Source organism: Aegilops tauschii, chromosome 6 (genome assembly GCF_002575655.3).
Source record: "Aegilops tauschii subsp. strangulata cultivar AL8/78 chromosome 6, Aet v6.0, whole genome shotgun sequence".
NCBI classification, from domain to species: domain Eukaryota; kingdom Viridiplantae; phylum Streptophyta; class Magnoliopsida; order Poales; family Poaceae; genus Aegilops; species Aegilops tauschii.
Genome location: NC_053040.3, coordinates 53,952,354 through 53,967,502, shown reverse-complemented (window position 1 = coordinate 53,967,502; position 15,149 = coordinate 53,952,354). Strand labels below are relative to the sequence as shown.

At 42.7% G+C, this 15,149-nt stretch overlaps 1 long non-coding RNA gene across 1 annotated transcript; it reads right to left on the bottom strand.

The window, feature by feature from the left end:
• Positions 1-7,957: 7,957 nt before the first annotated feature.
• On the bottom strand, positions 7,958-10,667 carry LOC120967351 (uncharacterized). Its single transcript, XR_005761154.1, has 3 exons — positions 9,505-10,667; positions 9,283-9,423; positions 7,958-8,321 (listed from the first exon to the last, which is right to left on the bottom strand). It is a non-coding gene; the product is annotated as an uncharacterized lncRNA (long non-coding RNA).
• Positions 10,668-15,149: the final 4,482 nt, after the last annotated feature.

The window sequence follows — 15,149 nt, the reverse complement described above, 5'->3', positions numbered from 1 at the left end:
AACCCCACAAATTTATATGCCGATGAATAACATGATGAGTTCGGTTAATCAAGTTGAGACACCCTATGTAGGAACTTCCAACGGTATGCAACAAAGTGTTTCAAGTTTTTATTCACCGACATATAACTTGCAGTATGTTAATCCAAACCTGCCGGTGGATAGGGGAATTGGCCATGTTACTACTAGTTATTCGGCCAATTACCCTCAAACATCATATGCTACACCTAATGCTACTAATTTTTTGGCACCATACGCAACTGTTGATGTCCGTAATTCGGCTCCGCACCTGCATGGTCATGGCTGAATAAGTGAAACTTCTGCAGGAACACAAATGCCTTCACCTACTACCGTGGCATATCATGTCCCCCCTACACAATTACAGAATTTCGGCAACATCTCATTGCCGAAAGAGTCCAAAAGCATCGGGGGGCAACCATATCTAGACTGGGTGGTTGAGAACAAGCTTATATTCTCTTGGGATTTGTGCAACTCCATTCGAAAGGAACTAATAGAAGGCTGGAAGCCTCATGATTTTGCTGCAGTAAAAGCTAGATTTGTGCAAATGATGTATTCGTCCAGTGTTGTACCATCCAGTGCAACCCCTAAACAATTACAAAGTTTCGGCACCTCATTGCCGGAAAAGTCTGAAAGTATTGGGGGGCAATCTCATGAGGAGTGGATGGAAATTGAGATGAAAAAGTTTAAAGCTCGCCAAGCTAAGATGTGGGCTAAAATTAGACAAGAGCGAGAAGCATTGCAAATTCAAAAAGATAAAGTTATTGATTCAGGTAACAAAGAAAATTCGGTTATTGGAAAAGCCGAATCAAGTAGTATATATTCTGAGTCCATCAAATCCAAAGAGGCAAGCATTATTGAGAAAGGGCATGGAAAGCATAGCAAGGCAGTCATGCTTGATTTTTCTGAAGTTAATGGAACCTACTTCCTGCCCTATGAGTTTCGTGCCATAGAAATTGATGAGCTTCAAGGACAAGAACAAGTAGCCGAACAAAGTTTGGTTGAAAAAGATCTTCAAATTTCTGATGCACGGAATCAAGAAGAAAATTGTGAAGCGGTGTTGGGAAGCCATCCAAAAGCAAAGCACGATATTATTCATGCCATGCAATCATCATGCTCTCCCAACATATTTGAAGAGGTATGTCTAGCCAGTAATTTACTTATTTTCAGATTTGGTCACAACTTTATTGTTGATGCATCTATTAGAAAAATTCTCATAAGTAATTTTCAAAGACCAATGAAGAAGGGCAATTTACTTGTTAGCAATAAAATTGTTACTAAGCATATCGGTCAATATATTGTACCATTCAAAGAGACCGATAGTGACTTATTACTGCAGCCAAAGCTTTTCCCATTGCTTTATTTAAAGTCAATATCTAATTGGGTAGCTTTCCTTGCTTCATACTTGGCTTACGCATGGTCTCAATTAAGACATGTATGTTCTAACTACTTTGATTTCAGAAATTTAAAGCCAAGGTTAAAATCTTTTGAGAAAACCGATGCTAGTATAGTTTCTTATTTAAAGACATCGGAAAAAGAATGCGAAAGAGAATTCATAGCCGAATGGGAAGGTGCCAAATCTGAACCATTCGTTTGCTTAACTCCAAAGCCATTCTCACAACAAGATCGGCTGGAAAACAAAAGGTATACCTTCGATTGAAACATGTGTGACCAAATATTTGATTTGTTATTGAAAAATAATTACATTAGAATTCTTGATCACCATGTCAAGCCATCTATCCAAGGATGAATGTATTGTAAGTTGCATGATTCGTTCAAGCATAGTTTTGAGGATTGCAACATGTTTCGTCAAATAGTTAAATCGGCCATTGATAAAGGACGATTAGATTTTTTTGAGACACCAACAGATGACGAGTCTATTCCAATTGGTCCTGATGGCAAAAGGTTTTTGCATCGGCTGCTTCAAGCCGATCCATTTAAAGAGAAGGTAAAAACTACAGGTGATGGGATCGAGCTTTCAAGTAATCAAGTTGTTGAAGAGCACAATGAACATAATCTTGAGGGCGAGAATTCCATTGAAGCTACAATGAAGACGCCAAGGACTGGGGGGCAGCAAGAAAATCCAATGATCGATGAAAGCAAACCAAATGAAAACAAAGGCCGAAATAAGCACAAGTGTAAGAGATCAAAAATCACCTTCGCTGAACTCTTGGATAAATATCAAAAGAAGAGTGAAGAGAAGAATGCTTATCGGCCAAATCATGCAAAGAAACCAAGATCACCCCCAAGGCGCAAATATGAGGATCGGTATTGGCAAAGTGATAATTTTAATGCAACATATTCATATCCTTATTTTGGGCCGCCAATGCCAATGCCGTGGATGCCTCCCTGTCCTCATGTCGATTCATATCCTTCATGTGACAGGTATGATACAAGGGCACATTCTCCATCTTATTTTAGACCATCTCACCAATATTATGCAGCTCCAAGAAGATCAACATTTGAACAATCACATGTTAAAGACTGTTTCAATCATAAGGAATCGGTTCAGAGCTCAAGGAAGAAGAAAGAGGTGGTCAAGCAAGTTTACCATGTTAAAAGAGATGGTCGTAAGAGTGCAACTTCAGATTTGATCTCAAATGAAGAAGACCCAATTAATGTGTTGACATTGCCTACTAAAGACAATGAGACAAAGCAACCAATTATTGAGAGTCAAAGTGACAAATCTGAAGAAAAGAAGTTGAGAGTGCACAAGGCCAAAAAGGAATTGCCATTGGTCAAAACAAAATTACAGCCGAGATGCCTGCTCGGCTTATCGTATTGGAAAAAGAAGAAATTACAAAAACTTAGTGCACAAGAACTTGAAGAAAGGAACATGGCATGGGTTCCCAAAGGAAGTGCTCAAAATAAGAATTATGTGCAAGCTTCCATTACAAGAAGTGCGGCAAAAGTGAAGAAGGAAAAGAGTGAAAACTATGAAAGACCAAGCCGAAGGTTTCAACATCTTTCGTCTACACATTATCCATATTCTTCAACTATGCCATTAACGCCTATGTCATGGAATTCATCATCAGGTATGATTGGTAACCCTCAATGGGCTTATTTTAATCCATGGATGCAATATAATTTCTTACGTCATGAAAGGGTATTACCAAGTCACTATACATTTGATTAGCTACAAGTTTGTTGTTGATCCAAAGGGCCGAAATACTTGATTTGTCATTTCATTTGTTTATTTCGGCTATATGTGGTTTGAATGAAGTTTACATGGTAATGGCCGATATTTATCTATCGTCCTAAGATTATGTCAATGCATGGCTGGTGTAGTATTCTAACATCGTCCTTAGTTCGATTGGAGAGCGAGACAAGGTACGTGTTCATGGAAATTTATATGTATGCGTATATTACGATTGAATGGAGTTGAGGCATCATGACCGATGTCATTGAATATATGCTGCATAGACCAATTCATAGCTGCAGAATTGGTTAGTGGGCTTATACTTTGTTTGGATATGATTTGGCTTATGCATCTTTGAGATCTATAAAAGGCCAAATCATAGCTGATTTTATTACTGAACATCGTATTAATGTCATGCATAATATTGATATTAGCCTTGTCTCTCTAGTACTATGGAGATTATGTTTTGATGGTTCTATTCATAGCAATGGCCAAAGTGTTGGTGTTATTTATATATCTCTTTATGGTACTATTTTTGAAGCCTCATGCCGCTTAAAATATATATGCACAAATGATGAAAGCCGAATATGCATTGTTATTCGAATTGGAGCTTTTCCTTGCTATAGGTGATTTACATAGTGAGGCTTTCGGCGATTCGTTATGAGTAGTACAACAATGAAAAGTTATCAATGTTTTGACGAATCACTTATAGTTTATCATGAGGTATGTCTAGATGCAAAATTTACCTTGTGTTGCTTTAAAATTGTTCATATATCTAGACATGACAATTCGAAAGAGTTGGCAGAGCAAGCATCCGACTACTATGTTAATCATGGTGTATTGCATTTCTATCAATAGACGATGCTTATTCTTGCCAACATAGGTAAGGCTGAATTGGAGGTCACCACCTCGGCCACTAATGAAACTTTTATGCAGACGAAGTAAGGATTGGAGAAAGTTCATTCTTGATTATCTGCAAAATCCTCGCGAAAGGGAGAACAATATGGTTCTGAAGATGGTTTTGATCTATGGAACCTTATCACCGGATTGTTATAGAAGCTGAGAAGTTTTTACCCAAGTTTGCATCAAGAGGTTCAAACAAGCAATGGCCGATATCTACTTATCGTCCTAAGAACATGCAAAATGGTCGATGGAGTGTTGACATAGTCTTTCGAACAAGCTGTGCGCAAGTTATTTTTCGGCACACAAGCTTTGCCGAAAAACAGGGGGGCATGTGTTGACACCAGATTTTGGCCTGGTCAAAAGCATAATTAAAAAGACCACAAATTGAAAAGTGCTCATAGTGAGAAAGTTCCGTATCATCAAAAGGAGAAACTTTGATATTTGGGCAATAGTCATCCGGTCTCATCTCTAAGGCCAAAGTTATGTTCGAATTTTTTAGATTTTGTATGCATAACACTATTCGGCTGATTACGCCCTCAATACTGCCTCGTATGGAAAAGTGATCTCCACGGATTGTCTTCGTCTCGTTGAAACGATCGATTTTAATATAAAAATCATCCAAATCCGAGTTCGTATGCAAAAATTAGAGCAATCGGAGTGCAGCCCTGTCATGAGGCGAGATGTGCCGCGCCCTACCACACGCATGTCTGATGGGTAGCGCGAGGGAACAGATGTTTTGCGTGACAGTTTTGGCCCAGAAGATAGTGTCAAATCGAAAAACGATCAACATGAAAGTTGTTCGTCTCATCGAAACGGTCAAAATTGCTTTTGGACTCGTTTCCATCCGAGGTCGTTTACCACCACAAAAAAGACCCGCAAGGTGCAGCCAGTTTAAACCGAACAGTTTTGGAAAGTTCGGCTAAAACTAATCCGAATTTGACTAGGGTTTTGGACGTGAATCCAAGCCTTTTCCTTGCACGGAAAGTCCAGCCGCCTCTTATATACCTAAGGGGTGACGGCCGATTGAACAACACACAATCGATCAAATCATCTACCACTTTTTATCTTTTATCTTTTCTCCTTAACCCTAGTTCTTCTTCTTCCTCGTTCTTCGTCCGTTCTTCTCGTTGCAGGGCGGCAAACTTCGAGGCCCTAGGGGCGATCAGGTCGACCTAGGGCAGCCCATAGCCGCCGTGCGCCTTGACGGGGTCCCTCCCGAGCGTGTGGGGTTTCGAGTCAACAAAAGCGCCCGCCGGATTGCCTGCGTACCGCGCTTCCGGACGGGTCTTGTTCGACGTGAGCTGCGGTGCATCACCCCGGCGTCGAGGGTACACGGTGACGTGTTCGTGTGCGAACAGTTACTTGATTTGATTATCATCTATACTATGATTATCATGTTTTATCTACTGTTTTTCTAGATTAAACTTAATGAAAAATTCCTTAAATATTAAAAAAAATTCAAATAAGAGAGAGGGAGTATATGCATGCATGATGTATACATGCATGGGATATACTTCCTCCGTTCCTAAATATAAGTCTTTTTAGAGATTTCACTACAGACTACATACGGAGCAAAATGAGTGAATCTACACTCTAAAATATGTCTATATACATCCGTATGTAGTTTGTATTGAAATCCTAGAAAGACTTATATTTAGGAACGGAGGGAGTATGAGTTAGCTAGCCTGGCATAGCTTTATTTTCTAAATAAAAAAGCTAGCCTACCATAGTTTTGCCAGCTCAGGTAGCAGATTAACTAAATAAACAAGAAACTCTGGTAACATCCAACAAGCACGCCCGATGCATCATACTATAAATCAGATAATCCAACATATGGGCGGATAATCGCTAGCATGCCAGCCAGCCAATCTATGTATTTATGTATCCATCCTTAACATGAAGTGAAGGGCACCGCAACTCGGCCCAACCTATATATTCAGTCCAAGACGTACCTGATATATAGCCCTGTGCTGAACACACACACCAATATCTGAAGATGGGCAATCCTGGGAAGACATCGTGGCCGGATCTGATGGGCGAGCGTGTGGGTCCGGCAATGATGCAGATCAAGCTCTACATGCCGGAGCTGTACATCGAGTTGCTGCCGAATGGCGGCAGCCCTGACCCGCCGGGCTTCCACTCCGACCACGTCTGCGTCTTCTACTACGTCGAGGTGGAAGACCGCCGCGTCACAGGCATCACCACCGTCGGCTAGCCAGCTCAGCTAGTCGATGTGTGCTCTTGAAACCTGTGGTGATATTGTCTGATCGTAATACAAACCAGATAGATGTTTCGCCTACAGCTCCAGGTGGCGAAGAGCCGACATCGAAGTGCCAAACCTTCACGTGGACTCTTATCGTATGCATATATGATCATGGAGCCCTGCTCCGGTGCTCCCCCCCGACCTAATTTCGGAGGGGTATTTTTGTCCCCGCGAGTTTGTTTTTTCCTGGCCCGCCGCAGCCCAGATCCAAGCCCTGTCTAGCCCTGTATAACCCAGGCCGTATACGTACAGTACCCTGGTCCAAAAAATAAACATCACACGACCCCATGTCCACGTAAGACCTGCCGAATCCAATCATTCACGCGAGCAGCTCCATCAATCTTGCGAGCATTGACGCAGCTCCATAAGTCACGTAGTAGATCTTCAGCGGCGGCTATCTCGTCGGACAGCGGGCGTGACAACGTCGTGAATCTCCAACGAGCGCGCACAGGTACCACATCCCGCGTCCCCCCTCTAGTCTCGCTCGCGGCAACATCGAACGAACTGCCGCCGCGCCAGTGGTAGTGGTTAACCTAGCGGGGCGGGTAACCTAGCTACCCGGCGGCGCATGCGATCGTGGATCTTGTTCCGCTAATGCTGCTCCTCGTGATCTGGGTTCACGTAGCGTCGGTTGCCGTCGCCTATGCGCACCACCAGTATCGTTATTTGATGTGGCGGCTAACCTAGGTATCCGGCGGCAGAGGTAATCACAGATCTAGCTAGGTTTTGAGATCGTGCAGTTCCTCGCGATTGAAAGTGATCACAACGGGTGCCGTGGCCATCTTCCTTACTAAGTTTGGCAGATCTGAACGGCCTCGGTTGCGGTTGTTTACATAATTACAAGGATTCAGGTCTATTGCAACAAAATCGTTTGTTGCAATACATGATGTTTCGTGGCGATAAGTACCTATTGCCATGAAACGACATTCGTTGGCAGCCGTTGCGACTAGACACATGGTAATAGGTTATTACCACGAAAAAGTAATCGTGGCAATAAGGCGTGCTATTGCAACATCCATGTGGGAAGTTGCCACATGTTTTCTCGTGGCAACACTCACCTGATGCCACAATTTGATTTGTGGAGATAGCTTTAATGCAACATGTAACGAATCGTGGTCACTGATATCTCGTAGCGATAGACATTTGTGGCGACAACCTATGCCAACAACGGCCGTTTCGTGGCGCATTACTCTTCCGTGGCAATAGTCAATTTTGGCCATAAACTATGGCAACAATCCTTGTTTTCGTGGCATTAGGCATGTTGCCACGACCCACTACACTAGTGGCAATAAACTATGGCAACAATCTTTGTTTTTGTGGCATTAGGCATATTGCCACGACCCACTGCACTTGTGGCATTAACTTATGGCAACAAATATTCTAGTCGTCGTAACATGAAATTGCAACATACTTGTTTTGGTGGTGACATCACAACAGGTAAAATCTTTGTAGCGAGAAACTATTGCGATAATTTAACCTTTTCGTGGCGATACTCTATTTCAACAAAACTTACTTTGGTGGTGCCAAACAGTTATCGCATCATGAAAAAGAAATGGAACGCACGAGCATATTTGCTAGTACAAATAATTTTCCACAACCCAAATATTTCCCATCAACAAGACACATAATTCTGCCAAGCGCACAAATTTCCATTAAATTGTTTCATTCAATTACAACAACCATCAAAGGTACTCCCTCCGTTCCAAATTACTTGTCGCAGAAATGGATGTATCTCGAACTAAAATACATCTAGATACATCCATACCTGCGACAAGTAATTCGGAATGGAGGGAGTACATCACTAAAACCACATTGCCATCATTTACAACAAAAAATAATCCAAAGCTTGTACATTACACGGATAATAGTCACTACCAAATTACAAATGATCGCGTCAAATGCAGCACCATGGGTTGCATGAGATTTGTCCTTGAGATGGAGGAGGTAGAAGTCGATGATGCCATTCTCGCTCTCGTAAATGCAGCAAATAATCCTGAGCAGCTGTTAAAATAATACACCAATGAGTTTCTAGCTGGTATAGAATAAGGAAATAGGAAATGATCACACCAAACAGTACAGTACATATTATGGAGGAAAGGAAACAATTGTGCCTCAAGAATGTGCATCACACTTCTCACTGAAACAATTGTTGGAAGGCCTATTTTAGTATTTTTGAAACAAGTAAAAAGAGTTTACAATTGTCAAAAGGCCTATTTTATATTCAGATATATAATTCTAATGCAATATCTATTTTCTATTTGATGTTATGTACATAAATGCAAGATCACCCTGCAGAATAAAAGTAGTTTTTTTTTTCAAATTCACAAACCTCACAGAAGGCACATTCACAAATATGATTACACTTGACTCTCAACTAAATCAATTCATTAGTATTTACCACTCCTAACAAACATTCACAATTTCCAGCATTTAGAGGCAATGTAAGTGACGTTGATCACTACGAATAGAGAGGCAATACAGATAAACTAAATATACATAACTATTTAAAACTACCACAGAGAACTAGCAGTATAAACACTTTACTATGGCAAAACACAACTCAAGTTTAGCATGGTAATTTCGGTTCTTATCCAGTTCTACAATTCTAGTTAAGCCGTATCTACCAGCCATGCAGAAGTAAAAAAAAGCCAATAACCTGCAAGTTACCACAGTAGCATGCCGAAATTCTAAGTAATATCCTAGGAAAATTGTGTAGTAGCATGAGTATTGAGTATAAAACCACTGAACCTAAATAGCAACAATTTTAAACATTAGCATACCATGAACAAGAGGAAGCAACCATAGCACAGAATGTGATCGGAGAGCAGCCTATGAGCTAACTCAAGTTAACATATGCTTCCTATTACATTATACCTAGCGAACAGCAAGAACAAGATAAACCAGAGCACGAGGGGGGGGGGGGGGGGAGGGGGGGGAGCAGGATGGAAGACCAAGGACTTACCGGAGCCAGAGACGAAGTAGAACTGGACATCGTCGCCGTGGCTGCGGTAACCACACGTGGTGTCGGTGTTGTCCTCCTTGAGGATTCGTGCGCCATGGATGGGGAAGATAGGCGTGAGGTCGATGCAAGCACCGCCGCACGCTGCCAACACAAGTTCAACAAAGTGTAGATATGACTTGTTTTTTATGATAATATGGTAATGTCAAAAATAAAAATCCTCACCATATTTTACGATGTGCCTACAGATAGCAGTTTTGGACAAAAGCACAGACGCCTTCTATGCAAGTAGCTACAGAGAAATCCCACAACATAATAACAAAGCAGTATCTAATCATCATGTGCGGATTTGATGATACTCGATCACCATTAATACGAGGCAACAACTTGTGCAACAATTTCATGCAAAGAAATCTTTCACAAAATTCGCAATCAACAAGGAAAGATGGGCAATCCAGAAGAGAAACAACTAACCTGTGGACGTGGGCTGCTGTCAACGCCTCACTGGCCAATCACCGAATGTGCTGCTTCATCAGTCTCCTTAGGATACTTTTAAGATGGAAGGACAAAAGGCTGGGGTCCTGCTTGGATAATGAAGAGGTTAAGGTAGTGATACAGAGAAATTTTTTATTCAATTAGCATCGGTTTGGGCGCCCAGCCTCTTGGGAAATTGATTCAAATAATTAGCAAAGAAAGGAGACGAGAAGACTGGGTGATGAACGAGAGACATCAGTGCTATCTCGGAGATAACTTTTTTTTTAATAGAGTACCTAACAATTAGGCTGGCTGTTCAGCTGTTCTCACTTTCGTGCGTGACTGGTTCCTCACTCCGTAATAGGTTGAGCCTACCACTACTATTTCATCAGTTTACCTTTTCTTCTACTCATACGTGTATCCATAAAGTAGAGCAGCATGGCCCCCGCTTGACCTGGGCCATAGGCGGCTGCACTCATTGCCATGGCCAAGGGCCGGCCCTGGACCCAGCCCCCCGGCGCGTCGTCGGGAGGAGGCTGAAGCGAGATGACAGGGGACGCCACCATGAGGAACCGCCGCCACCGATCCGGCAGCAAGATTGCTGGTTCTGGCCGTGGACGGAAATGATGGATAGAGTAGAGGGTCGCGCGCTGGAGTTGGGGTGGTGTGGTGGTCGGGGTCGGAGAGGAGGTAGCAGCCGGCGTTGCTGCCGCGGTGGATCCGGCAGCTAGATCGTCAGATCTAGCCGAGCACGGAACCCCCGGACGGTGTGGGCTGGCCTGGACGTCGCACCAGTGGTACTTGCCCCGGTACTACCTCCGAGCGCCTCGATTGGACATGGAAGTCGACGAGCGGAGAACGAGACGGGAGGAAGGAAGGCACGGGGAGGAGGAGCTGGGTGGAAGAGAAGCCGGCGGCTGTGGGTGACAGGGGAGAAAGAAGAGAGGGATAGAGAATTAGGGATTGTGTGCCACTCGTTGGATCTTGGAAAATCGAACGGTTGGGAGCACGATCCGTGGGCGAGCTGATTCGACCAATCAAAACTCATGGTTTGCCTCACGCAGGATCGCTCCCTAGCTGGGAGCCATAATGGGGTTTCCAAAAAAATTTATTAAGTCCCCTTTGTGAAATAATAATAATAATAATAATAATAATAATAATAATAATAATAATAATAACATGCAAAATCCAGTCAAAAAATTAACTTGCACAAAAATATCCTAGATAACCCAATATAGTTTTACATGTGATATATTAAATATATATTTTTAGGTGTTTCAACAATTTTCTAAATGATGTACTAACATTTTCTACAGTTTAAATAAGTTTCTGCGTGTTTGTTGAAACTGATTCCAATTTGAACTACATGCATCTCAAAAAAGTTTTATAACTTTCACAAAAATGTATATTTAAGTGCATATGTTTGATTTTAGATCATATCCTAAAATGGATGAAAATAACAAATAATTGTGACGAAGAATTCAAACTTGCATTTGCAACCTATAGGGGGTGACAATATATCTACAAGTGGACCATAATTATGTAAATTCGCATTAAATCATATTATGGGTGCACAAGTTTGACATAAATTTTCAGAATATTTCATGGAAGTTGGACTATACATTCTTCATAAATGGATTCATCTCCCATGGTGTTTTATATAGCTCCCAGCGGCCTATGATGATTCATCTCCCACGATCTTACATCTCCCAATTTGGCATTTATATTGAAACTAATTTTAATTGGGACTACATGTATCTCAAATAAGCTTGCATAAAGTATATTGAAGGATGGTCTCAGGAGCCGACGGGGTTCGAGACGCCGGAGTGGCTGCTCGGCAGCCGAAGTTGCCGGCTGACATGAGTGGCCATCATCCAATTTGGCGGCGGCCACTTCTTCCGGGTGCATATGCTCGTAGGAGGCCAACGGTGCAGGCTTGTCGTTCTGGCAGGAGCTTGACTTCGTCCTCTTGCCCGGGATTGGCTGCTCCTCGGGCGGCTTGTCTGGGTTCCATCCGCTCAAGCCAAGGTGGGTGTTTAGCGGTTGGTTGGGGAGACTTCCTCACATTTTGGCGTCGGTAGAGGTCCGTGGTTGTGGTGGGTGGGACTTCCTGACGCCGGAGGCGGATTAGTGCCTCAAACCATGCACTTGGCGTCATCTGAGCCGTTTCTCCGCAACGGCCGTCAGCAGTCACTGGGTTATGTCCCCCCTGGTACACCGGGATTGGGGTGGGGCTCTAGGTGTGGGCGCCCCTACCGTGGTGGTGCCGGCCTTGGTGGTGGTCTGCATGGTTGGCCTTCCGGCGGGCACGATGGCGGCGGTGGTGGCTGTATCTCTTGGTCGTGTGAGCGGCAAGAGCTATGCCAGCGGGTGACTCAGGCGTGCTCTGTCTCTGGCAGCAATGACGCCCCGATCTGGACCTGGGATTTGATCTCTTCGAACTTACCCTCAAGACCTCGCGGTGGCGTGGATGGATGGCCGAGCGAAAGCTCTGCGCTCGATCGCCGACGACGGTGACGCCTGCGGGAGTCATTCTCTTTATGAAGACGTTGTCTTGGGGCTCCTCTCCGTGTCCGGTTTCAGGTGAAAACCTTTTGTCCATCTTGGACAAGGCAAATATAAAAGAAAAATGAAAAAAGGTATGTCGAGTGCTTAGTCTCGGCACTCGACACACATTTTATGCAAAGTTTTCATTTCTATTTTTTATCTTATTTCCATTCGAAACAAGAAATGTAAGAAAAAAATTAGAATTGCCATAAAACGTAACAAAAGTATTAGTGCATATGAAAAAAATGTGCAACATGTTCTAGAAACCATTCCATTTGGTATAAAAATATCAAGGCTTTTTTGAAAAATGTTCGTCATGCATTCAAAAAATAGACAATGTGTATTTTACAAAACTGTCCAACATGTTTTTTGAAAATGTTCAATGTGTGTTAAAAATTCATCATGTACAATTAATCTTACATTTTTATAGACTACGAACATGTGTAACGATTTTAATACATTTCAAGGAAAAATTACAATTAGGCAATAATTTTAAATACATGTTGAACAATGTACAATAAATTTGGTCCTGAATGAAACACGGTCGAACGTGGCAGGTCGCTCTTTTCCTCTCGTCCCTGGCGGCTGCAACCCTAGCCGCCGCCAGGAGAGGCCGATCTTCCAACGCCGTTCTCCGGCGGCTCCCCTCCACCGGCGACCTCGGTCATCGGTGGTGGGGGGTCGCCGGATTCACGTGTGTGGATCATTTTTACTCCCTCGTACTCTAGGTTTTTAGGTTGTTCATCGTCTTTATTTCGGCGGTGACGATGACAGTGCTGAATAAATATTCTTCGGATCCTTTCTTGACGAGGCCATCGGTCCTATAGTTGGGGATGGATTTGGAAACCAGTATGTTCAACCAAGGATGGCATGGCGGCGGCGGCATCCTCGTGGTGGACCTGTGTCCTCGGGCTTCGCCGTTGCGATGGTGTTTGCTCCAGCGTTGGCGCGGAGCTTGGGAGGTAGTCCAGGAGCGGATGCAGATTGTGGTCTGCATCGACGAGATCTGGAAGATGGAACATGTGCTGGGCTCGTGGTTCATGGATGGCAGGTATGGTTTCCTCCTTCGACCTCTTAGTCGTGGTGGGGTGCCAGATTTGGAGTTCGATGGCGTGTCTGGGGTGTTGCCCCGGTCTGATTCGTTCAACGGCAAGGGCTTCACTTTTGTTGAGCCACCTTAGAGGTCTGTAAAGCTGCATATCAGTGATGGAGCCGCGTCGAGCTCGGATGAGGAGGTGATTCGTCATTCTTTTCTTTAGTGGCTGCTGTGGTGGTGTCGGAGGCAGGTGATGGGCGTTGGTGTCAAGCTCAAAGATGTTCTGCTATCTTTTCAGTTTTGTCATGTCGGTCTTTACCTGACTTGTACTTTGTTCTTTATGATATGAATGAGACACGCATTACTATGCAAATAAAATAAAATAGAGAATATGCATAATAATTTGTAATACACATGTTGAACTGTTTAGGTGCACGTAAATTTTAGGAAAAAAAAATCATGTTTACCTCTTCAAGGTAGACAATAATGAAACAGATTAGACATTTGAAATACATAATAATCATCTATTAATAATTACTGCAACTTTTACACACAAAAAAATGGTGCCGAGTGGCTACCTCCTTCCGTCAATTACACAAAGCAAAAAACTTTCCTTCTTAAATCTGCTTTGTGCTAGAGACAAGCGATAGATAAATTGTTATATATGTACATCATAGCTGTAATATGAACATGAAGCAAACAATGGCCTGATGGCTAGCTGTTTCGGTCTACAAATAGTTGGTCTGGGTTTCGAATCAGCAGACCCGCAATTTATTTTGCTGTTATTTTTTTTCGCGCAAACTCTAGGGCAAGATGTAAGGAACGAAATGATATTGAGTACGGAAGGAAATAAGAGGGGATTTGAACATACATGTAAAGACCAAAGAAGGAAAGAAATTGAGTCCTTGTGACAGGAATATAAGGAAGGAGCGCTCTGTCCACGCCTTCTATATAAATCTCAACATGACAGAGAAAATTAAGAAAGAAAAGGAGACCACGCCTTTTATAATTAAAAGGGATTTCTGAAGAAATAAGGAAAGAAAGAAATTCAATCCTTGCGACAGGAAATAAACAGAGGGGAAGCCTTCAAGAGAAGGAAGGGAGTCTATGCACACCACGCCTTCTAACTAAAAGAGATTCCCGAGAGCATGCATAATCAAAGGAATGGTGGTTAGCTCTTAGATCCAATTAAAATTAAATGAGATTACAGGCTGGGCATATTGGTAGTTGGAATATAGCCAGGTTTTTATTTTTGGAAAGCTTGTTAGCCGGTTTATTACCCCTCATTCTCGAGTAGTTCTTTGAAAAAAAGAACAATGCATACATTTAAAAGATGGTCTACCGGAAAGAACTTCATGTTAGGGATATTTGACAATACTTATTGTTTTTTAAAGAAACATTAGTCATTAATGTAATGTTGATGTAGTGTTGTTCATCTGCTGCTGAATTCTTGCGGGAAATATCAGGGGACAGAGAGAACAACCAGCCTATCTAACAATACGACATTGTGTAGGAAGCAATCCATAACAAATCAGACAACTAAACTATATAGAGAAGCGTGTTGTACCTTGGGTGAGAGAATCTTGGATGCTATACATTTTTATTAACAACACATAAATACATACAATCACATCAAGAAAGATATAGAAAATTTTGGAAGGAAGAGAATGTGAGGATTTGCTGCCCAGTGCTCATGATTCACCTTGGTGAGAAGGGCAGTGAGCTTGCCGTCTTTCCGGTGCCGAGGACGACCTTGCTAGGAGGTCAGTAGGGCGAGCGGAGGAGACCCTGGCAGTGCAAGAAACCCTAAAGT